The 24,882-nt window shown below is 40.6% G+C and overlaps 1 long non-coding RNA gene across 1 annotated transcript in view; it reads right to left on the reverse strand.

Moving 5' to 3' along the window:
- Positions 1-14,164, reverse strand: part of LOC120783162 — a 33,546-nt gene extending 19,382 nt beyond the window's left edge. Inside the window, exon 1 of the long non-coding RNA XR_005706306.1 lies at positions 13,954-14,164. This is a non-coding gene — a long non-coding RNA (uncharacterized LOC120783162). The remainder of the gene's footprint in view (positions 1-13,953) is intronic.
- Positions 14,165-24,882: the final 10,718 nt, after the last annotated feature.

Genomic DNA, 24,882 nt, shown 5'->3' on the forward strand with positions numbered 1-24,882 from the left:
TCGTTGAAGTGAGTATCACCTTAGCCTCCAGTGAAAGCCCTGATTGGGCCCTGCAGGGGAAACCGGAGGTTGTGTTTCACGTCTGCTTGGAAATTCAAGGCAGCGGGTCCTGTAGAAAGCTATTTTAGAGAGCACTTAGAATTAGATTGGCCTTGTGGTGGCAGTGAACCTATTTCCTCACAAAGGGGTCGGGGGAGGAGAGTAGTGTTTCCAAAACTTTCAGGGAACCTCCCTCTGTGACTGCAGCATCGGGTCCGGATTCTCTGTCGGATTGCCGTCCTTCCATTTAGCCTCACCATTTATTTACAGAAATGGATCTTTGGGGGGGAAAGAATGTGCTATATAGAGAAAGAGGAGAGAGAGCGAGAGCGCGAGAGAGAGAGAGGGAGAGGATTGGAGGTTTTCAGAGTGAAGATGATGATACTGCAAAAGACCCAAGTCAACCGCGTGCGTGTGTCAGTGTGCGTGCGTGTTTGTGTGCGTTTGTATCCTCTTGCCCACCCAGCCATGGAAAGTCAGATACAGAAGAAGATATGGCTCCGCAGGGGATGTCTGCTACCTAGTGTGTGTGTGTGTGTGTGTAGTGTAGGACACTGCACTCCTAAACTTCAGTATCTGTTTAAATCCTCCTTGAGTCTTTACACAAACAAACAAACACACACACACACACACACACACACACACACACACTCACACGCACTTCCTCTTAACTTTCATAGTCTAGGCTGAAGGGTAGAAAGCCCTGAACTTGAAAACTTTGGAGAGGAAAGTTCTTTGAATGCAGATTCTTACTTTGACTTTTTTGCAAAACTCAACCATTACTCCGGTTTCAGGTGATTTATGAGGAGAATACTTATTACCCATTAATGAAAATAAGACAATGAAAAAAAAAAAAAAAATCCTAACCCTGCAAATTAAAGGTCACAAGAATAAAGATGTGAGCGGTGTACCAATCCCATGTTACACACTCTTCCTAAGCATGCTTCGGTATGTAGTTCCTAACACTGAACAAAAACAAACTTCCTAAAAATGTCAAAGTGCAAGTTTTATATTCTGTCGATTGTGTTGCTGATGTTTAGACTGCAAAAAAACAACATAACAGTCAAGTCTACTTAACATGAATTATTTGACATTGCTTCTGAATGAAATTGTTGTGATATTATTAATATTATTATTATCATTATTTATTCATTTTTTTCATTAGGAAAGGATAAAGCTAAAGTCACTCAGAACAACTGGTCCAGGGACATTATAGACAAAAATGCATCTTTAGTAATACAAACCATTAACATCTGAAGTTAATACAAGTCATAAATGTATCTATGGGCATAATTAATGTTGCTCAGTTCCAGAAAAAAAATACTTCAGTTTTCAAGGTACAAGCTCTGTGCATGCTTACAATATGAAATGCAGCAAGTCAGAGTTTTGTGTTATTTATATATGTAAATACTGAGACACGCTCCGATATGTGCACATACTCAAACCACTGATTCTTCCAAATCCTTCTGCAGGTCCCAAAAGGGGTTTATTCATTTATTAAATATTAATAGAGCTAAAGAAATTCACTCATTTGAATACTGACTGGTTGTTTATCATTTACTGTGTGCACTGGAAAAACAATAATCCTGTTAAATCAACATGAGCCATTCTTTAGGAAATGCAATTTCCTTGGCCTCCCTCTCACACAGACAAACACCTGTACCTGCGGAGACACATGCACATTCAGAGTCCCACGGGAGTAACCCAACACAGGTATAGGACTTCAATCATTCAACATGACGGGTTCCACAAGGAAACACACACTCTAAATCCCCGAGGGGCTGAGCCTGCGGCTATACAACCGAGAGGCTGTGGCTGATTTTGATTCAACTTCCCTTTATTTAAATCCTCAGAGACTCGCCCCTGCATCTCTGCCGGCATCAGAAAGGCCTATTCTACACTACAAAAGACATCACTGTAAAGAGCTTGGGGAGGAACCGGGGTGAATAAACCAATATACAGTATGCTGCGGATTCTCTTTGTTTATAAACTGAGTGGTGTAAACCACTCAGAGAGAACCCAACCTGCACACTCCAGTGGAGCAGTTCAGAGTCTTGCTCAAGGGCAGCTGCTGAGGGGACACAGAGGATATTGGTGTTCGTGGGGATCACACCTCCGGTTTGTTTTCTTTAGACAGAGCAGTCACAAAAAAAGTTTTCGTTGTTGCATTTCGCTTCAGAGAGTAGGAGATGTGTTGCACAGAGTTTTGGTAACCTGTTGAGAATTTCCGATTGCAAGTGGAGTCAAGACTGACGACGCCACTCAGCATGATGGACATGCCTGCGCTCTACTTCTGTGCTCTTAATGCTAGTTAATACCCTATTTACATGTGCTGTTATAAGCATAAGAAATCTGTATCTGGATACCATATTTGGATAATGACAAATTATCAAAAGGCCTGTGCATTTACACCTTGTATCTCTATTCTGCCCACATTGTGATGAGATATGCAAAGTATGTAGGCCGAGCTGGCAGGCTTGTCAACAAACACTGTGTGCTGTGGGGCTATGGGCTCTACTTATTTTTCCTGTCTGGAGAAGGTCATCTAAGCTTTTTGTCAGGTTTGCCTGAGAGGAGGAAGAGTTAGGTGACATTCAGCTTGTCGGGAGATTGTTTTTCTAAAAAAGAAGCCAAACTGTACAGATGCGATGCTGGTTGAGATCTGATTGCAAGGTGAGCCAGACCATCTCCAGAAGTATGCGCTGCAGTTGGCCATTCCTGCAACTGCAACGCATACTTTGCCCCTAAACTAATCTGTTTTTCTTCTTTATTCATAGGGATAGAAAAAGATAGTCATAGCCATACACTAGAGATAAGAAGATAGTCCCAAACTAAAACAAAGTAACCAGTTTATGCCATGAATAGTTTTTCTTTATTAATTAACTTCATACATGATGCTGCAGAAAAAAATCCTATCAATATTTCAGGTATCATATCATGTCCATGTACACAAATCAGTAGATGAAAATTCGTGACTATTTCGCTATTTTTTTTAACTTAAACATCTAAAGTGCCTAAAATGTTTGCACAGTACTATCAAGCGCTTAACGTTTTTTTTGTTTTTTGCTTTCACCATGAGCTTGCGATTAGCTTGAATGCTAGCACTGAAAAAGGACATGGTGACACACGGTGTTACTGAACATTTGCCACAGGTTATAAAGGAACTTAACAAACTGAAGGCAACTTTTTAAGATAAGTATTTCACAGATTATTACCCTAATAATCACAGACTTATGTTCTTTACAACCCTGTATCCTAGAAATGACACTTATATAAAACTAATTTGCAGCAGCAAACAAGTTACGAAATGTTATGTCAGCCCAATTAGATTTTCTATTAACATAATAAGGGAATGTGTGTTACACAAATGTAGCACCTCATGCACTCAAAAAAAAAAAAAAAAATTAAAAATAGCCTCTGAACATAATCCAGGCAGCAATTCCATTTGTCACCACAACGTAGCTGAGGATACAGTTTACTAATATATAAACAGTATTTCTAGGAGACATGGTTGGTTCTTTAAGGACTGGAGAAAAGTAACAAAGAAGTAAACCACAGCACGTTTATGAACTTCCCTATGCAAACCAAAGTATCAGAAATGGCTCATTTTTTCCTTAAAGGGGCAGTAAACCAACAATAGTTGAGTTCTTGTTATTAACAGTGGTCTTGTTCACTGTAATAATAATAATAATAATAATAATAATAATAATAATAATAAGGAACTGGTCATCGTATGCCATCTTTTTATGTATTTTCAAACGTTTTAGAATGACAGTGAAGTTTAATGGCCCAGAGGCTTAACCTACATCAGGCTGTGGAGAAGACCTCACTGGTCTTTTTACAGGATTCTAAATAAAAAATAAAAATATACAATGATACCGGCATTATCTTTTCAAAGGCTAAAATTCAACCATTTTGAATGCAGCTATAGTTTAACACAGCCTCTGTACTCTGTGCAGACAGTCAGAGTTCCACCTGTCTATCACCCTCTACCCAGACTGATCAAAGAACAAAACACAAATTCAATATTTCTAACAATGTAGGAAAAAAAAAAAAAAGCCAAGCTGGGAAAACCAAATGCTGTTCGAGAGAAAGAGAGAGAGGGAGAGACAGAGCGAGAGAGAGAGAGAGAATGTAAAGGAGGAAGGGACGAGAAAGGCCTAAGAGAAACATAGCATACCGTATATAAAGAGGCACAAAAGAAACAATTACATTAAACGAGGACTGAAAAGCAGGACAAACAAAGGAGGAGCAGAGGCTGTAAAAGACTGGAGTAGAAAAAGGAAGGAAGAGAAGGAGAGATGAGGGTTCGAGGAGGAATACAAGGGGAATGAACAACAACAGTGATAGAGAGGTTGAACAAGGATGAGATGAAGTCGGGGGAAGACAGAGCGCAGCAGTGACATAGAGAGAGTAATGCATGCAGTACCAGCAGGAGTAGTAAGTGTACAGAATGCCCTGATGCATGCATTTGCGAGAATGATCACACACTTATGGAGAAACCATCAGAAAGCACACGGGAAAAAAATGTGACTCCATAGACACGGAGCCGGCTAGATCTGAAAGTGCGTATTTTTCTGTTCGTTATGTCCTTCCATCAGCGCTGAGCCAATGTTTTTCACAACCGAAAGTTGTTGAACTTTTTGAAAAAGTTCTCCAGAGAAGATAAATCGGAAACCACCAGACTGTGTTTTAGTGTGGAAAAGGGACACAGAGATACTGAAACTCTCTGAACATCCCTCAAAGCTGTGGGCTTTTGAATCCACTCTGAATCGTGTCATACTGGTGAAGACAGTACTCGCTTGCTGATATTAAAAATAAATAAATAAATAAAGATGGATAACACGTAGCACTATTACTGCGCTTTAAATCTAAATTTGCCCTTATCGAAAATTGGGGCACCACCTTCTATTGAAGGAAAATAGATCGTTCAAATGAATCAGCCGTATAATCAGAAGTAGTTAAGCTCTGTATTTGGGGATCTCTGTCTTCTGCTTGGCGATAAATGAGGATTTATTTATGGCTAAATGTATAATATAGTAAAATGTAATGTCTAGTCGTATTAGTAGTGATATGAAGTGTTGAATTCAAAGTTATCAGAGAACGGCAGAACGCTAGGGGACAACTTCCTTCTTTAGGAATTAAAATTAAGAATAAAAAGCATTATCTGACACCAACTATCACAGACAGCAGAAGTAAGGTTTAGCCTACTTTTGCAGTGTTGGCTCGGAGCTGGCCCCTTTCAGTTGGAACCGATGTGGTTCAATGCCGACTCCACTCGCAGCTCCCCATTGAGGCGGCGCGCCCTGGGATGCAGCGGTTGCTAAGCAATAGGTCTGACAGCGGGGCTGCTCGGCTGAAAGCCTTGATGGAGCAGATTTTAGGGCTGAGCGGGGCTCTTTGCGAGCAGGCAGAAGTTGGCAGATGATGCAGCCCGTCTGCTGGCTTCTTGGTCTGTTGCGGTTGTAATCGGATAGGCCCTGCTACGCTCACGCCCCTTAACTAGACTAGTTAAATAGTCTTGAAAGTAACCTCACTGGCCGGACGACTAAACTTCCAAAATACTGGTATGTCATGTGGGCATCCCGAAGCGGGCATCTCAGGTGACGTACCAGCCCAATGTCTTTGAAAATGTCCCGGAAATTCATTTCTTGAAAAAAGCGGGATCCTTGACAGAACATTAAGAAAACAATTACATAAGTCTTGTTGAGGGCTGACGGAGGAAAACATGTACATGAGTTTGACCGTATTAGCAAAGGTGAGCAGAGAACAGACGGAGACATAACGGGTAGTGGTGGAGACTACAGATCACTTTGCTGGTTTGAATTGTTTCATCCGGTTCAGTTCAAAAGTTCACTACATAGCCACTAACTACAGCAGGCTGCATCCGATTGCCGTCAGCACTGCAAACCTAGATGTGTTCGTACATGCTCTGACCACCTGTAATTACAGCGGTGAAACCAGCTTAGGTTCAGCAGAGTGACCAGACTGAGGTTTCAGTCTAACATTTAGTTTGGTTGTTTGCTGACTGAACGAGGAAGGAGAAAAAGGGATTTAGCCGTTTTTCTCTTGTTTTGGCATTACACTGCGGGCAATGATGTTTACTAAACTGACAAAAAAACTAAATAAAAACCTGTTGATGCAAATCTTCGTCACACATAAACAGCAGTTTCAAATTTAAGCGATTTAAACGTGGGTGCAGTTTCAGATGAAAAGAGAAAAACATATTGGATAAACACTTTCATTAGTACATTTGATACACACAGACACACAAATACCACAACGCTCCTTGCAGGAAGAAAAGATGCACGCATACACATGCAGCGTTCTCTCTCATAGACATGTAAACAATGAACACACACACACACACACACACACACACACACACACACACACACACACACACACACACACACACACACACACACACACACACACACACACACAGAGTATAAAAGCTCCATTGGGGCTGATAGGTAGCTCCTGCTGGGGAGTTCACATCTAGTTCAGGTGATGTATCAGAGTAATTACACACACATGCACTCAAACACACGCACGCGGATGCGCACAAAGCTCACGCGATGCATCTGAGCGATTAGATGTACCACTGGGCAAAGAAGTGTTTCTCTCTCTTTCTTTCCTTCCCTCCATCTCTCTCTCTCTCTCTCTCTCTCACTCACGCTTTCTCAAACACACAAACATAGTTCAGGTGAAGCATCGGCGTAATTACTTCAAGCTCAGCTGGGTGTCATTCCCAAATAACACATGCGCGCACACACACACACACACACACACACACACACACACACACACACACACACACACACAGGTTTTGTGAAGTTGGAGTTATTATATCTTTGCTGTACTCACAACGTTCTCGCTCTCACGTAAAAACACACAGGCACAGAGACGCACACAACACACTTACTGGTTTCAAATAACGGCATAATTACTCCTAGCTTTGCTCTCATTGGTCACAGGTGTTGCCTCCAAATGAGTGTAAATGAAAGCCATTAATCGTTGCTGGAGGCAAGGCTGAGAGAGAGTGATTAGCAACAACACAGTGGGCACTCTAAAACAGAAAAATGACTGCAGGTAGCAGATGAATGGGTGGACGACAGGATGGATCGATTGATAGATAGACGGAGGAAAGGCTGCATGCATAACTTCTTTTACTTTCTGATATGATAGACAAAGTTTATACAAATGGATGGATGTCTTACTCCCTGTTGTAGTAAGCATTGATATAGGAAAGATTAAACCTTCACACGGCTGTCAGAAATCCTTACAGGACAATTCCAGTTCACCAACATCGTCAGCAGCAGGAGCAGCAGCCGCTGTATCGCACAGCTCATGGGGATTCTTTAAAACCCTTTGCGACCGATTGCCACACTTGGCTAAATAAACTCATGCTCCCTCTCAGAGTCATAACACAGTCGTTTTGTAGAAGAACTTCCCTGGAAATCATCGCGTTTTTCTAAGTTTTCTCCAGTACCTATATAATCCACTTGTTTTAGTTTGTCCAAATTTAGACCAATATGGAGGGGCTCACCGCCTCCAGGGTGGTGGGAGTTGGCTGCCGGCATCATTTTGATATCAACAAGTGGCTCAAAACTGTTCATGATACAACACACCCACAGCAAATATTATGTTGTACCAGCCAACAACTGCCAACACCACTGAAAAGGTGTTTTTGAGTTCAAAATGACTTCACATGCTAACAATGCAAAATATATCCTATACATCGTCATCAATTTGCTCAAGTATAAGGCATGACCAGACTGCAGGAACGACGGGGCATGTAGCAAGGTGGATGGACGAATTGGTCTGGGCCTATAGGAGAGGATAATTAGCAACGACATGAAGTAATGAGCCACAGACAAATGGCAAGCAGCATGCTTGCAAAGACTGGAAGAAGGGAGAGGCAGTTGGAAGGTGGAGAGAAGGAAGGAAGCAGGAAGCACAGACAGAGATGGAGGAAAACATCACTGAAATGGAGGTAAAGATAAACGTAGAGGTAAAGATCGATTAAGGCAAAGATACAGAGGTTCATTAGAGAGAGAGAAATAGCTGGTAATATAACTGTGTAGATTGATGGATGACTTGATTGTTTTCTGTGTAAAATTGTTAAAAGAAAAACTGTAAAATTGGTTAAATGAATGAACTGATGATGGATCCTTGTCTCCCATTTGTGTGTAAAAGAAGATGATTTACGTGTCATCAATCAGCCCACAAACTGTATTGATTTGCAGAATAGGCTGCTCAAATCACACTGTTGCAGTGATAAAGTAAATCGGCCTTACACTTTTACAGTCATTTTTCAGTACACTGCCTTGAGGTAGGAACTTAGCTTATATCATGGCCACTGAGAATTCTTGATTCTGATTGGCTCCATTCGTCATAGTCATCCGTTCATTCATTTCTTGTATGGGAAAGTATAACAGGATATGTCTCCCACAGATGTTTGTTTGCCTTTCTAAATTAATGCAGAGTGAGAGAGTGAGCTAGCCATGGGCGTATCTGATGAAAGGAAAGGGGTGGAGAATTAGTTTGCCTGTGTATGTAAGAGAGAGAGAGTGCTAGGTTATGTGGATTTCAACTGTAAATAGGTAATAACTTCAGAAACACAATTAAAAATTCTGTCAGGATTTTAAAACTCCTTTATTGTAGTCCAGCCAAGCTATCCTCCCAAGAATTCTAAGGTACAACTGTGTAGAGTTCAGCAGGAATTAAGCGTCTCAGAAGATACATGTAAACGTTTCCGCAGATTTACGCAGAAAAGGGTGTCATGGGTAACAGTATGTCGCAAAGGCTTGCAGAGGAGATGATGTGTACACCTCCCAAATCTAAACTAGACATTGGACCTGCACTTCAAGCAAGGGGATTGGTTGATCCAACTTCCTGTCGGGAGTCAGGTTTGAAATGGAAAGGAGGGTGGAGGTTCATGTAAAAGTTTAAAGGAAACACGCAAAGGTCTCCGTACATCTGCCGTGTGGATTAGCATTCGTGCAGCACAGAGAAGTACAATTCCAGTCTTACATGGAGGGAGGAGTTATTTTGGATGTTACGAATTCTGAATAATAGTCCTGTTTATTTTCTGCATAGACAGGTCCGAGATGACTTGCGACTAGAGCACTGCCAAGGCTTCAAAATGCAGTAATATCTCCTGATTGAATAATCAGTACAAAGGATGAAAATCTCTTAGACAATATTTGGTTCTTTGCTCAAAAAAATTTAAAGCCTGTGTAGATAAAAACAGGTTTAGATGCAAACTACTTCTCCCAAAGTACATTTTGGTAAGAAACATCCAACCGAGAACTTAAACTTATTTTGTGGTTAACTAAAGCTAAAGATTAAAGTTTAGCTACCTGATAAAACCTTCAACAGTTTAAAATCCATTCACTTTTGGATTATGGGTAAATGTTGGATTATTTGATAGCAGTGGTTGTTCTCAATTACAAAGATGAAGCATTTTGGATCAGCTACGGCTCTGAATTGTCTAAAGGCAGCTGACGCTCACGGGTATTGTATTATTTGTAGAGCTTTCTGTCATACTAAACTGACAGACAAAACACTATTCTGAGCAACAATGTTGAAATAATTAAATCAAAGTGAATGAACAGCAAATACTTTAAATTTGATCATATATCTAACCCTAAAACAATCATCATGGAGCCTTTAACTCACATTTTTAATCTCTCTCTCTCTCAACAGGTGTATTTTTAAGTGTTTGGAAATCGCCCCACGTGATTCCACTACATAAAGGGGGGTTATACAGGAGATTTAAACACTGTCCTATATCCAAATTACCCTGCTTGGCAAAAATCCTGGAAATCTTTGTTAAGCTACCTACTCAAGTCATTTCTTTGCGTCCGCATCAGTCTGGATTTAGAGCTAATCACAGCACAATTTCAGTTATTGCATTGGTTACAAATAATATTATATTTGCTGCAGACAACAATAAGACTGTTCTGCCCTTTTTGTGGACCTATCAAAAGCATTCGATACAGTCAATCCTCCTTTGCTTTTAGAAAGATTGCATAGTATTTGTCTGGATGGAAAGGCTTGTGTTCGGTTTCGGAATTATCTTTTTGGGAGGCTTCACTGTGTAAAGTCGGGAATGGTCTAGTGTGAGTTTTTACCAGTAACAAAGGGAGTGCCCGTAAAGGTTAATTTTGGGTCCGGTTCTATTCACTATTTATATTAACAATGTTGTTTCTTCATTGTATTGCTGTCGAGTTCATCTATATGCAGATGATACTGTTCTATATTGAATTGCTGACTCTGCCACTGAGAACCTGCAACTCTCCTTTAATGTTCTTCAGGAGGCTCTTATCAATCTTAAATTCATACTTAATAGAAATGAAACACAATTCATGCAGTTCACTAGAGCCAAAAATATTGATAACGCTAGTTTGCATATATCCACTGCAAATGGATCTAATATTGAGAGAGTCACTAAATATAAATATCTTGGCATCTGGCTCAATGAGAAATTTGAACTTAAATATCATACAGATAGCCTGGTCAGCAAACTGACCCCAAAGAAATGGCTACATTTACAGAAACAGAACCTCCTTTCCAATGTTTAGCAGAGGAACAACTGTTGAAGCAGTTTTCCTGTCTGTGTTGGACTATGGAGAGAGATGGAGAATCTATAAAACTGCTGGACCCTCCAATCTTAAAACCCTAGACACAGTCTATCGTTGTTACTGGAAATAGCTATGGTACTCACCATTGTATTCTCTCTGATAAAGTTGGTTGGTCTTCTCTGGCTGAGAGGCAAAACAAACATTGGTTTCTGTTTATTTATAAGGCCATTATCGGTAAGATAATGCCTTATATCGCAATGTTGGTGGATTGAAACGCACTCAAATGACTGGCTTATGCGCAAGGCCCCCCGGGTACAGTCTGAATTACGAGAGTCAGCCTTTTGTTTGTGTAAAAATCAATGCCCTAATATCTTATGGGCAATTTAAAAACATGATCACAAACCTCCCCGCCTCAACTTGTAACTGGTTTAACTAATTTTATTACTTCTTGTCTGCATTCTTTACATTTTACTATGCCTAATTGTTACTGTTTTAATCTGATTTTATTTGAGTCTTGTCTGTATTTTATTGTCTTTTATGAAATCAACTTATTTTAAAATATTTTATTATATTTATTATGTATTGCATTGTTTTATTTTGTTACTGCATATTTGAAAATGAGGGCTACCCTCAAATTTATCCCCGAGAATTAAATGAATGTTGACTGACTGATTAATTGGTATGACAGTTTGATGGCAAGTGTTCCAAGTATAATGGGCATAATACCCTTAGTGTTGTACAATTTATAATTTATAAATTTATAATTCCACTGATCCATTGGGCATTTTCCCTTGCTGTAATGATTCTGTCTCAGATGTATCTCATGGTTATCAGAAGTTTAAAAAGAAAAAACAAAAGTGCCTCAAACATGCTTTCAGTGGATGTGCCCTGCATCTTCAAAGTGTGACTCCTGTAGGACGTAATGACAGGAGATAGGAGGTTTTCACCTGGCATTAGAAGGTTAGAAGACAGTCAGTAGGACACTGGCATCGCACACTGTGCTCCCCGCTGTGTCAGTATCGTATGTCCACTCCACTTAACAACCTCCTCTATCACTGAGCAACCATCACCAAGGTGACACTGTGAAGCTGTCACTGCCATACCCTTGGAGACTGTCACCATGGTAACACGCTGCTGTGCATGCTATGCCGACAAGACGAGGTACAGGGAAAAGGATGAGTGGAAGTTATGAGCTCAAGATCAACATGAAGTTTTTTTTTTTTTTTTTTTCAGTCAGATAAGTAGCGAAAGAATTGAACCAATATCTAAAATCTAACCCAAAGCAAATATTTGATCTTGGTTTGAAAAAAAAAGAAAAACGTTGAAAAAAAAAAAAAAAAAAACATACTCAGACATGAAATATTTACTTTTGATTTTCTGGTAGGATGGGCACCCTAGGTGGCATTAGTTCCAAACGCTATAAAGTTCGTGAGTGTTGCAGAGGCTTTAACTCTGCTTGTGTCAACAGTAGATATCTCTACAAGGCTTAAACCTTTCCTTTGCCTGTGTGTAGTATGTATGTTTAAGATAGTGTGACTGATGGCGTGACATAAAAGACAGACAGTATTTGTCTTTCAGTCAACCATAACAGACCTTAATATTGTACTACTGAAGCTACACGAGTACATCAATGATACGGCCGTAAAAGTAAAACTAAAGTAGTCGAAACTGGTTTTATTAAGAGTTGCAACATGTAAATTGAAATGTTATGCAAAATGTAATGCGTTAAGCATAACGAACCATCTTTGATCATTCAGGATGCTGATTGGTTGACTGCATGGATCAATAATAACCCTGACAGTTATTCAAAGTATATCAGTGTTGGATAATTTTTTCAATCATTGGTACAATTGAGGAAAATTTCAAATTACAAGCCACCGAACTCTATAATTTTCAAAATTACAGACAACTGCAACGACTCTACTGATAACAACAACAACATGAAACATTCTTTGAACTAGTGAAGTTTTCTAATTTCACGCAAAAAAAAAAAAAATTAATAGGTGTTCTTGAAACTAGCCACTAGAAAACACTATCTAATCTAAAAACTAGTAAAAAAAAAAATAGTATCAAATTTACCTTCATACAGGCAATGAATTGTCGGAAAGCCAAATTTAATATGCTTAAAAACAGATTTTTTGTCTTTAGAGTCACCTTAGTTTTGGAGTTAAGATGTTAAAGCAGGACAACAAAGTAATTACAATCTTGAAATAAGATCATAATTAAAAAAAATAAAAATTATGTTACACACAAGTTGAGCCATCTTAAAATAAGGCACATTAGACAGCAACAGTAGAGAGATGACATGAAATGAGGGCGAGAGAGATGGCCAACAAACTTCCCCAGCCAGCCTTGAACCAGGAACATTGCTGTTCATGGTCAGTGTCTTAACTTCTAAGCCAAGGGGTTGCCCCAAATGTTTGTCTTTTCACAGGAGCGGTTCATTACCTTCAAACAACAACAAAGATCTGGGCTAATCTTAAAAAAAAAAGACATGAATCTTAAAACAAGCTACTTTCTTACTCTTTAAATGAGGACTTATTTTCAGCTGCAGACCATCAAAAATCAATCTAAACATAAGTTTGGAGGAACACCCCTCAAACAGGGGGAACAGTGAGAGGAGAGAGATGAAGAAATCAACAAACAGCTCTCACCATCACTCGTCTGTATTGATTTTTAAATATAAAGCCAGAAGCCTTTCCATAGTAATGAATACAATTTCAGTCCGTGGACCGCAGTTTTATCCTTTATGCTTGTCTTTTTAACCATTGTACAACATGAAAAGTGTTGACAGTGAAAGGATAGATTGGGGTTCTGTTTTGCCAAAGGCTGGCATCAAAACTGTGTCTGTGATCTATTAACCCTACCCTTATTTATATAAATGTAAAAGGCAAAATAATAAAAACACATCTAAGTCTAATGCTATACAAATCGGCAGCACTGCAAACTTCAGCCCGCAACATGACCACATAGCAGAAACAACTCCTCTGTAAAAGAGTTTCAACAAAAACTGAACATTTGAACCTTCATTAAAATAGAATTTGTCACAGGACTGCGTTAGTATTAGCTAGGTGTACCTAATTAACTGCCAACTGAGTGTACAGAGCTTTCAAACATTAAGGGTTGTTTTGAAGTCAAGTGCTGCCTCAGAAGACCAGAAAGCAGTCAATTTATATTTAGGAAGCAACCTAACAATTGCCTGCAGGCCACTCCACAGTATACACCATTTAGCCACAACATTAACACCGGTAACTGGTTTTAATGTTGTGGCTGATTGGTGTACTCTGCCACCTCCAGGCCATGCCCCGACCCCCCTCCCTACCTTGTGGCAACCTGCTCGCCTCTCCACTCAGCCTGCAACTTCTCTCTGTGCTGTATCTCCAGTGGTGGCAAGACCGTCCTACAAGGCACACAATGTGCATGTAACTTAAACAAGAAGCTGGATGGCGTTGGATCACCACACTCTCATCCACTACACAGCAACAAGCACTTCCTGGTTTCTCCCTGACATGTGATTGACCTAACCAATCAGAAGCAAGGAAGACAATGGTAAATTGTGAGGAGAAACCACAGAGGTGTTTTCAGTCGATTATTGGAACTATTTCAAGCTGTTAAATATCAAAATATTTGATCTTATAAATAGTAAATAGTCAACCCTGAAAACACTCTACATATACATTTATTGAATCAGTTCAATTGTATGTATTCACCTCAATTAATCTTCCCTTCTAAATCGTGAACTTGCAAGCCAAACATGCATCTTTTCATGAAAACCTGTGAATATTTCCTCCCGTCTTTATTGGTCTCTCCATTCTTATAAAAAACAAACTACCTCTTCCCTCCGCCTCTAATCACATTGCCTTTGCTGTTTAACATTAACTATCAGTCCCTGTGGTCAGGGGCCCGCGGCTCTGATGTTTGAACTCCCCACTATTCGAGGCTTGTAATGTTGATGATAGAATTTAAGCGATTCACTCTGGATAGTGTCTGCTAAATGGCTAAAAAATCTACTTTGTGCCTTCCCTCAGGCTACCATATGCATGCCAGTTAGCCCATCAATCATCACCCTGCCAGCACACCAATCACATTCACAACACTCTAAACTGTAGAATTAAGATGAGGGGCTGCTTACATTTACAGTGTGTCAACAGCTGCACTTTGGAAGACAGATGGACATGACACAAGAATAAAAAGCTATGTTTTTTTGCTTTTTCTCCTTTTTTTGCTGGTGGGTAAATAGGCCAAGAAAAAAAAAAAGTGTTTGATGTTTGTCCTGTCAGTATGGCTTGTGCTTGATAACCACGCAGGCGAAGCAGGAGGCCCCCTGCTGTACAACTCCAATGGGATTGGGGAAAACAAAGTAGTCGAGGAGGGGTTCATGCTGTGTCGGTGATGAGTGGTAATCATGAGAGGATGGCAAGTGATTTTATTAAGGTAGAGCAGGTCAGGAATGAAAGCACTTCTGAGTTATGCAAAACACACACACGCACACACACAAACTCAATAAATAGAGACATGGAGAAACACCATCTCTCTCAGTCGTATGCATGTAAATTGCTGATGACAACTCAAAAGAACATCTTTTTAGTGGAGGTTAACACTTCTGAGTGCACACAGACATGTTTTCACAAGCTGCCAATAACTCAAGGGGGATGGAAGGAGTTTAAGGAATGCGGTTCTGCTAAAAGCAAGTCAGTTGTATTGGAATCTTGATCACCAGAAAAGGTCAATAGGAAACAGCCTTTTAAAGACACCTTTGTACTATTACAGACACTTACTGCAACTAAAATTAAGCTTCTTTCATTCTTCTGTGTTCTGTATCTCAGTCATTAGATCCATAGAGAGTGCAGCACCCAATAAGCATAGTTCTGATGGTTTTATGGTTTTTGAAGGTCAAAATACATCTGGACATATAGGTTAAAACTGGGCTTAATTTGGTAGAAAAGTCAACCAGAGAACCATCACAAGGACCACACAGCATAGGACAAAGCTTAAAATACTGTAGCATACAAAGTGACCATGCAGTGCTGTACTTTCCTTAGACTAATTTTTAAATCTAAATTTCAAATATGAATTTTGATTCTTTCTGTTCATTCCAGATGCCACTTCCAGACGTTCTGTTTAGAAAGACAGAGAATGCATGCAAATAGAAACGCAAAGAAAGACACCAAAAAAAGAAGAAAAAACATCTCTCAATTCTGAATTAAAACACAAACACTAAGACTTCATCAACATGCTAATTCTTCGAAAAAGCTTGACATATTGATAAACTCTCCAAAGGCTGTGAAAATAGCTTATCAGAACCTTGGTCGGCAGCGCCATGACCACAGTTTAGAAATTACAAAGCATCCCAAAGGTTAATGAGATTCCGCAATCCACAACAAAAATATCTTTGGTTTTTGGAGAAAGTCACTGAGGTGTGGTGGGGGGGGGTTCAAAGGCTCCTCGATGAGTTCACAGAAGATGAAAGACAGTGTAATTTGGAATCTAAATGTCTTTCAATCAATGCTGGCCACAACATACATAAAATAACAGAAAGCTTCAGGTTAAAGATTTAGTTTTAGTTGTACTTTTTGGCTCATGCAAATAACACATGACAGAATTAAAAGGATCTTGCTTCAAGGGCAAGAATTATTTTGAAAAAAATGTTTGTAAATATAGTTATCAAGATGACCCCACGATTGTGACTTTCGGGTATCCCATTTTAGAAAGGTACCCAGTGGAGTTTTTTGATTACTAGTAGCACATTGGAGCAATATTTTTACAAGTAGGCTACCGTTTTGTCTGCATCAGGATACGCAGTCCTGCCACTGGTGTCACGCTGTTGCACTGATTAACGGTTGGTTTGCTGTGTTGCGCAAGGAAACGTAGCTATGTGCCCATAAAGGCAGTAAGGAAGAGGACTGCCAGCTGACAAACAATCCTCATGGATCCTTGCTCCCAGTTGGGTCAGGGTCGTCATGCTAATCATATCAAACACATACCTGTCGGCTAATTCCTCTGCTGATAAAAGTCGGTTGCCAGAAACCCCAAAGTGGTCAGTACTTGTATTTGTACCGGTGCGATTCCATCGGGTTGGTCTGTCTAATGCTGGACACAGTTCAGCACATATATCGAAGAGCATGGTTCTAGGGAATCTAAATTGGCTTATTAGCCAGTCATCATCATGGGCCAACGAAATCTTTGTGGTCCCTGAACACTTGTTCCCTATTATTTCTTCAATTCACGTAGCCCTGTAAGCGTGCCAGTGCATCTGTCATGCAGCATTACGCACGAGTATCATCGCATTATATGTTTACAGTAATAAGACTAATTGTTTCACACCTTGCCAAAATGATCGCAGCTATCAGTGGTATCCCCCACCCCCCGGATATCATTAGAAAATGGAAGTTTGACATGTGAACATGTTTATTTAGTGTAACGATTGCGCGAGAGCTGTCACTGGCTTTATTTCCAGACTTTGCTAATTTACACAATCCGAATGTGCAGGTGGTGAAGATGTGCAGGGTGAGATGACTGGAGAAGGCAGCGACTGCGGTTTCTCCTTATTTCCTTAATGCTACCTTATGTTGTCTTGGATTTCTACAACCGATGATGATAATTTAATCAGTTAGCCTACTTAACATGTTTACGGTTAAAAGGGCTCGTGCTTATTAGTATATTCACGCTTAATATCCGGGAAAGGCAAGCCATTCTCTACTACCCTGAAAGTATTTTAATTTGCCTTGTGAACCTGTTCTATGAAATCTAATTCTACAGGCTCTGTTGATCAATACAGCTTGACTCCCCTCTGCTTGCCCTGCTGTGACCGTAATCACAGAGATCCTACATCTCCATATCATCAAGTTAGTGTCCAGTGGCAAGTGCCCTCACAGTTTTAATTGAAGTCTTTCAAGTGGAGAAACACAATAATTACCCCTGCTGACCTTCAAGTTTCTCTTTCATCTCCTCTCATCTCATTTTTTTTCTTTGCCCTCATTGCTAAGACTTCTTTTTTTTGTTATTTTCTTTTGTATCATTTTTCAGTCAACTTCTTGTTTCCCTTTTTCCTTCTTTCCTCTCTTAAAGCTGTCATCTCATACTTCTCCCCAGAGTTAAAGGAAACCAAACATACACGGATGCATGTACAGGCTGAATACGCCACACACAAATACTCCACATGCTTTCCTGCACCTTTTGGGTGGCAGAAAGAAACCTAAAAGCCTATAATTTGTGGATAATTATTCTGTTTTTGTCCTTTAAGCATCCTTTAACATTGCATCTCTCCAGGGCCTCGGATGTGATAATAGCTGTCTCTTAATAACAATCGCTTTTCTCTTTGGCTGGATTTATTTTGACAAACAGCGCGTCTGAAACATGCAAACAGATGTGACCTTAACCAAGCACTCGGTGGATTTGTGTTTTCGATTAGGTTTGAAGGGAAAAGTCATTCATGCATATTTTTTAAAAGAAAGAAAGAGAGAGAAAAAGAACTCATCTAGTCAGTTTTCATTGTCACTGTAGTGCCATTGTAACCCCATTCATATGGGATCATCAGGGATGGGTATGAATAAAATCAATATTCAATCTTTCCACTTTTTATCTGTCATTAACTTTGTTTTCCTTAACAATCTAATTCATGAAGCTAGATTTTAGGATATTAGAACCAGTAGATAAACTGAATTAATTCTGCATTGTAATGAGAATTCACATCAAAATAACATTAACTGTCTACTGTTCTGCCATTATGTGACATAGACACACCATCTGTAATTCTAAAAATGAATAAAAGTTTGACATTTTTTCTCATGCAACAAACCGACACTGAAATCTGATATGATCCAATATGATTGGTTTATTATTATTTATTATTAGGTTCATTATAAATGATAGACTAAAAAATAGCCTATTGAGAGAATATGTCACAAGATGAAACTACTACAGTCGCAATACTTTTTTTTTTTTTACTGATTTTCACCCAGATACACCAACATTTTTTATTAGGCAGATCAATTTAAACCAAGATATATCTTGTGTTCCTATGCATCTAAAAGTTGTATGAAAGTTGTATGTAACAATGAGCAACTGGCTTCTGATACGCACAACTACATATGCTCGCAATGCACATTATATTTTCAGTCACGCTAGCAGATGGCAATGTGAGTATGTGGTCGGTTGAAATTTTGTTTAACACTCATGGTCCTGAAAGGGTGAGGCCTATTGACTTTAGTGATCCCTTTGACTTTTCATTTTGTGCCACCATCAGGTCAGATCTTTCACTTGTCGAGTGCAATACCTCAACATCTACTGGATGGATTGGCACAAAATTTTGTACAGACAGCAAGGGTCTAAGGACCCTTGTACAGATTGTTAAACTCCTTGAGGCAAATTTTTGATTTGTGGTAATGGCTTATATAAATAAAATTTGACTTTGCTTGACGTGACACTCAAGGTCGACAGTGTATCTAACTGACCTTGGTGATCTCCCGACTTTTTTTCCTAGCACCATTTGACATTTGTGGTATTGAGTGTCTTCTAGACATTCAGTATCTATTGGATGGATTAAAATGAAATTTTGCTGAGACATCCATGTTCCCCACAGGGTGAATAACTTTTGGCACCATCGTGAGGTCAACATTTCAGTTTGTTTCATACCTTGGTTTATAACCAAACACCTGGAGAAAAAAAAAAGGGCACTCCATCACCCTCAGCTCCATGTTGTTCTATTTGTTAATTAAGATGTGAACATGTTAAACATTAGACCTACTAAACATCAACATGCAAACATTGTCATTGTGGGCATGTTAGCATGCCGTTGACAAGAAGCCACTGGAGACTCTTAATCTTGTTTAAAATCTGATTTTCAAGCAGATTTCTATCAGACTTATCATTTATTAACTTACAAGTGTTAGTTATAAACACACACTGGCCTTGTTCAGACTGCCAGCCCAAAATAAAAAACACAAAAAAACACAAAATACAATTCTTGCAAATTTGGAGGTGGTTTGAAAAGTGAATCCAATCAGATTTCTGCAGATGCAGTGCAGTCCGGATGCCGCGACTGCTCATATCGGATTTCAAAGTGTCTTTTGCATCATTCGCAACGTAACGCTCAATGACAGTGCCAAATCTAGAATGATGGCGTGAGCAGAATCTGCTGGTACTAGCAGAGTACTATCAGAGAGTCTAGTTTTGGGAGGGCGAGATGATGGGCAATCATTTCTCATGCTTCCGAGTTGGAAAGCCGCATTACCAGAGTAGCTACACCTATGTCATTAACACAGCAACCCATGCAGATACGGTGCTTTCTTAAAAGTATTCAAACCCATTCCCTTTTTTCACATTATGTTACGTTGCAGGCTTATGCTAAAATGAAGAAAAAAAAAAATTCTCTCATCAATCCACACTCAATACCCTGTAATGACAAATTGAAAACAGAATTTTAGAAACTTTTGCTAATTCATTCAAAAGGACATTACAGCCTCAGGTCTTCTTGAGTATGATGTGACAAGCTTTGAATACCTAGATTTGTTTTTTTTTCCTGCCATTCTTCTCTGCAGATCCTCTCAAGCTCTGTCAGGTTGGATGGGGACTGTTGGTGGACAGCCATTTTCAGGTCTTTGCAGAGAAGTTCAATTAGACTCAAGTCAGGGCTCTGGCTGGGCCACTCAACGACATTCACAGAGTTGTCCCTAAGCCATTCCTGCGTTGTCTTGGCTTAGGGCCTGTGCTGTTGGAAGATGAACCTCCGGGCTAATCTGAGGTCCTGAGCGCTCTGCATCAGGTTTTCATTGAGGATATCTCTCTACTTTGCTTTGTTAAGTTTTCCCTCAACCCTGACCAGTCTCCCTGTCCCTGTTGCTAAAAAAACACCCCCACAGCATGATGCTGCCACCATCATGCTTCACAATGACATGACGCTTAGGTGAAGTGCTGCAGTGATGGTTTTCCTTCTGGAGGTTTCTCCCATCTCCACACAGGATCTCCGGAGCTCAGCCAGAGTGACCATCGAGTTTTTGGTCACCCCGATTGGCTGGACGGCCAGCTCTGTTCCCAACTTCTTCCATTAAAGAATTATGGAGGCCACTGTGCTCTTGGGAACCTTCAGTGCATCAGAACATGTAGCCTTCCCCAGATCTGTCCCTTGACACAATCCTGTCTCTGAGCTCTGCAGTCAGTTCCTGGCAGACCTAATGGCTTGGTTTTTGCTCTGATGTGCATTGCCAGCTGCGAGACCTTACATGACCTTAGAGGTGTGTGCCTTTCCAAATCACGTCCAATGAAATGAATTTACCTCAGGTGTAGAAATCAAGGTGTAGAAACATCTCAAAAATGATCAAGAGAAATTGGAGGCACGTGAGCTAAATTTCAAGTGTCACGGCAAGTGTTATGTAGCAGAATAAGACATAATAAAATGGGACAAAAGTGAATGGGAAAAAAGCGAATACTTTCTGAATGCACCGTAGGTTGGTGATGTCTGGACACACAAATCTGATCTGATCCCTTGCAAATAACAGGGCGGGCAGTCTGTCCTAAAGATCTGATTTGAGAAACAAATTTGACTGCAGTCTGAACAAAGCCTAAGGCTGTCAGCTGCAACCAGCTTGCTACAGAGAGGTGACCGGTCCCCTTCCAACTCTGAGGCCTCGAGGAGAGACCAATGAATATTTAAACATCTAATATATTTCATATTCACTCAGTAACACACTCACACACACACCCACAAATGATACAGTACATCGATGCTGACTTAGGTCACTACACTAACAAGAATCTGGATATACCCATTAATTTATAATGTGAGTGTGTGTGTGGGAGAGAGAGAGAGAGAGAGAGAGAGACAGGTGACAGTTAAGGTCACCGCACAGGATTTGATATAAGCAGTCTGCTGCAAAACGACAACAGTAATTTTATGGATGCGCATACACACACTCGCACACGAATACGCACACACAGAATCATATATAATATTTGGAGAACATAATATTTAGTGATGCCAGAGGTGAAAAATAACTCCAAGGAACAAAAATAAGCAAGTGAATAAATAAATTAAAGCTACAGTATGTAACTTCTTTCTGATATTTTTTTTATTTGAAATATGTTCCAAAACGAACCTTAATGTGGAGAGTTGCTGTCAAAGGCTTCTGTGACCAATCAGAGGAGGCCATACTCAGGGGTGGGAGCTCGTGGCCCCAAATCAATACGTGAACGCGCCTCTTGGTCTACTGCTCCTCTCGCACTGAGGCTTCAGGCTAGTATTAGCTTCTAGAGGACGTGGCTAAGTCTGACTCACGGGCTAGCGATGCCTGCATTAGCCGAGACCGCGAACACGGCGAGGATGTAGGTGAGGGGGCCGGGCGGAGCGTAACGAGGCAGGGAGAGGGAGGGGTGCGAGGGGCGCGGCGCTTCGCTTCCCGAACTCACGCTAGCGCTAGCTTGATTTCCATAGGTTGCATATTGTAGGTTTAAGTATGAGGTCAGCGTACGAAAAAAAGTCAAGGATATTTTTGTATTTTACACATCAGTCCATCAGGTGAAAGTCGTACAATGAGTCCAACGGTGGCATAAGCTTCGGTCAGCATATAACAAGCATAACATATAATGAAGTCAATGAATCAAGGGGTTACATCTCCCAGCTGATGATACTGTGACCACTAACACACACACACACACACACACACACACGGACACCCTTGCTACTGAGCACTAGAGGTTGAGCTATTGCTCCCTTGTCCTCCATGCTCTGCTGCAAACAGGATGAACATGGGCTCAATCTCAATCCTCAGAGGAATGCGACGACCTTTCTAACTTTACTGCTGAATGTCTGTGCGTGTGTGTGTGTGTGTGTGTGTGTGTTTTATACTTGCAAAATGATTAATTTCTCCTGTGCTGTGTACCATATGTTTCAATGCTTGAAAAAAATATCCGCTCAACAGAATGTGTTACAAGTACATAGGAAGGCAGTGCAACTGGAAGGAAAGTGAAAAAGTGGAAAAATAGAGAATCTTGTGTGGCTTGGAAAAAAACCCTCAACATGTTTTATATCTATACCTACTGTTGATACTGTTGAAATACAGGCATGATCAAACACGAGGTAACGTTGACGCCAAAAAAAAATGTTTTTCATTATGTAGGATGAAAGCTAACAGTAATGCTAACAGTGCTAGCCACTGCTTCTAAATGCAGGAAAAGGCTTCAACATTATCAGTTGTGTTAGCACTGACGTGCCGGTGAAAACGTCTCCCGACTGAAGTCTTGAGAGAAGCGGCCTTTGGGCTACACCCCTCACTCATTAAAAGGCCCAGGGTATTGCTTAGCTCGCTTTGAAGGCGCGAAGTGCTTGTTTTATGTTGTGTCTGTAGAGATAAACCTGGAAACCTGGAAACCTATAAGAGACTCACCTTTATGGTTCAGTAAGTGTCATCTGCCTCTCTTCCAGAGTTGCTCAAGGAAGTCAAAGCTTATATGAATGTAACATGGAGAGCGAAGCATCTACTGTCCTAGCTTCTGATTGATTTAAATAGTTGATCCTACATGCAATTTGTCATTTTGCTTGTGTGTGACAAGTGTTCAAATTCAGATAATTTATTTTATTTTATTTTTTAGAAAGTATGATAATGTGGAGACTATTTTGAGCTACGTTTGTGAAGGTCCTCACAAGTTCATACAAACATGTAATTGTGACAGTTTTGCCAGGTGGAGGATGTGTTGAGGACTTTGGGGTGGGACAGGACAATCACAGCAGCGTAATCATTTATCCCTCTCTGCTGTGTGTATGTGTTTGTTTATGTGTGTGTGTGTGTGTGTGTGTGTGTGTGTGTGTGTCTGCCCTGCCAACCTTGAGCTGAGGAATGACTCCATAATCGTTGCTCTGCTCTGCACCCATCTACCCTGCGAGCATTAGTTATTACGCACTCACACACACACACACAGCGAACCATAATTCAATAATTCACATTAGTAATTACATGCACACGCACACACACACACACACACACACACACACACACACACACACAGACACTTGTACTTCTATCTTTGTGAGGACACTCATCGACATCATGCATTCCCTAGCCCCGTACCCTAACCTTAACCATCACAACTGAATGCCTAGCCCTGTCCCTAACCCTAACCTAAACCTGATTCTAACCCGAACCCCTAAAACCAAGTCTTAACCCTCAAACAGCCCCTTTGAAGCTGTGGGGACCCGCCAGGATGTCCTCATTCCCAAGGTCTAAAACTCAAACTGGTCCCCACAAAGATAGAAGTACACCTACACACACACACATTTTTAGTGCCCTGCCCTCTACAGCTATCCATAATTCGCAGAGGTAGACGGACAAAACACACATCTCCCTTTTGCCTGCGCCACATGCACCAAGTAATCATAATTCAGAGAATGATGAATAAAAGACACACACACACACACACACACACACACACACACACAGTGTCACTGGCATGCATTATATTTATATTATTGTGGTCTCAGCAGTAAACTGCCGGCCAGCCCTGCCCGCTTGACCCTTTCATGTGAAGCGTGTGGGTGGGCGAGTGTACTTGACCCCGCCGTGTCGCAATGTTACACGTTAAACTGATTAGACGGTGATTGATCCGGCCTTTCCTGATCCACCGGCGCCTACGTCGACATCCCGACGCTCCTCGGACAACCAGTTGGCCGTTCTGCCGTGCTGGGTCGTACTGCATTGCGTCCTGTTTTCATTATCAATGTATAATACATATGTACAAATGTATGTACCGTATGTAAACTGTATCGTCTGTATTTCGTGTTTGGTGCAATGTGCCAGTTCAATTTGAGGGGATCATATATACTTTTATACATGAGCAGTAAGCCGAGCAGATTGGAATTCATGCGATGTATCCTGGGAAGGATTCCCCCCTCTGGACAGGAACGAATGCCATCACGGCCCCGTCAGCTAATCGCAGCCCTGTATGACAGCCAATCGTTCAGTCTCATAAATTTATGACAGCTTAGTCAGACCAGACTCCTGCCCTGTGGCTGTGCATCCTGTGTGTGTATGAGCGCGCGTGTGTGTGTATATGTGTGTGTGTGTGTGTGTCGCGTGTGTGTGTGTGTGTGAGGGGTTGTGTCTTGGTGTCATCCGCAGAGTTTGTAATGTCGTGGGTACGTTTACACCGCACCAGACACAGGGATCACACGCAGACATATAAATCCACGTGGAGATCATTAAGGCATCGCGGCTGCAGAATTTAATTTTGGCATCTTTTAAAGATGTTTTTCCCAAGAAAA

Source organism: Xiphias gladius, chromosome 21 (assembly GCF_016859285.1).
Source record: "Xiphias gladius isolate SHS-SW01 ecotype Sanya breed wild chromosome 21, ASM1685928v1, whole genome shotgun sequence".
In the NCBI taxonomy this organism is placed as follows: domain Eukaryota; kingdom Metazoa; phylum Chordata; class Actinopteri; order Istiophoriformes; family Xiphiidae; genus Xiphias; species Xiphias gladius.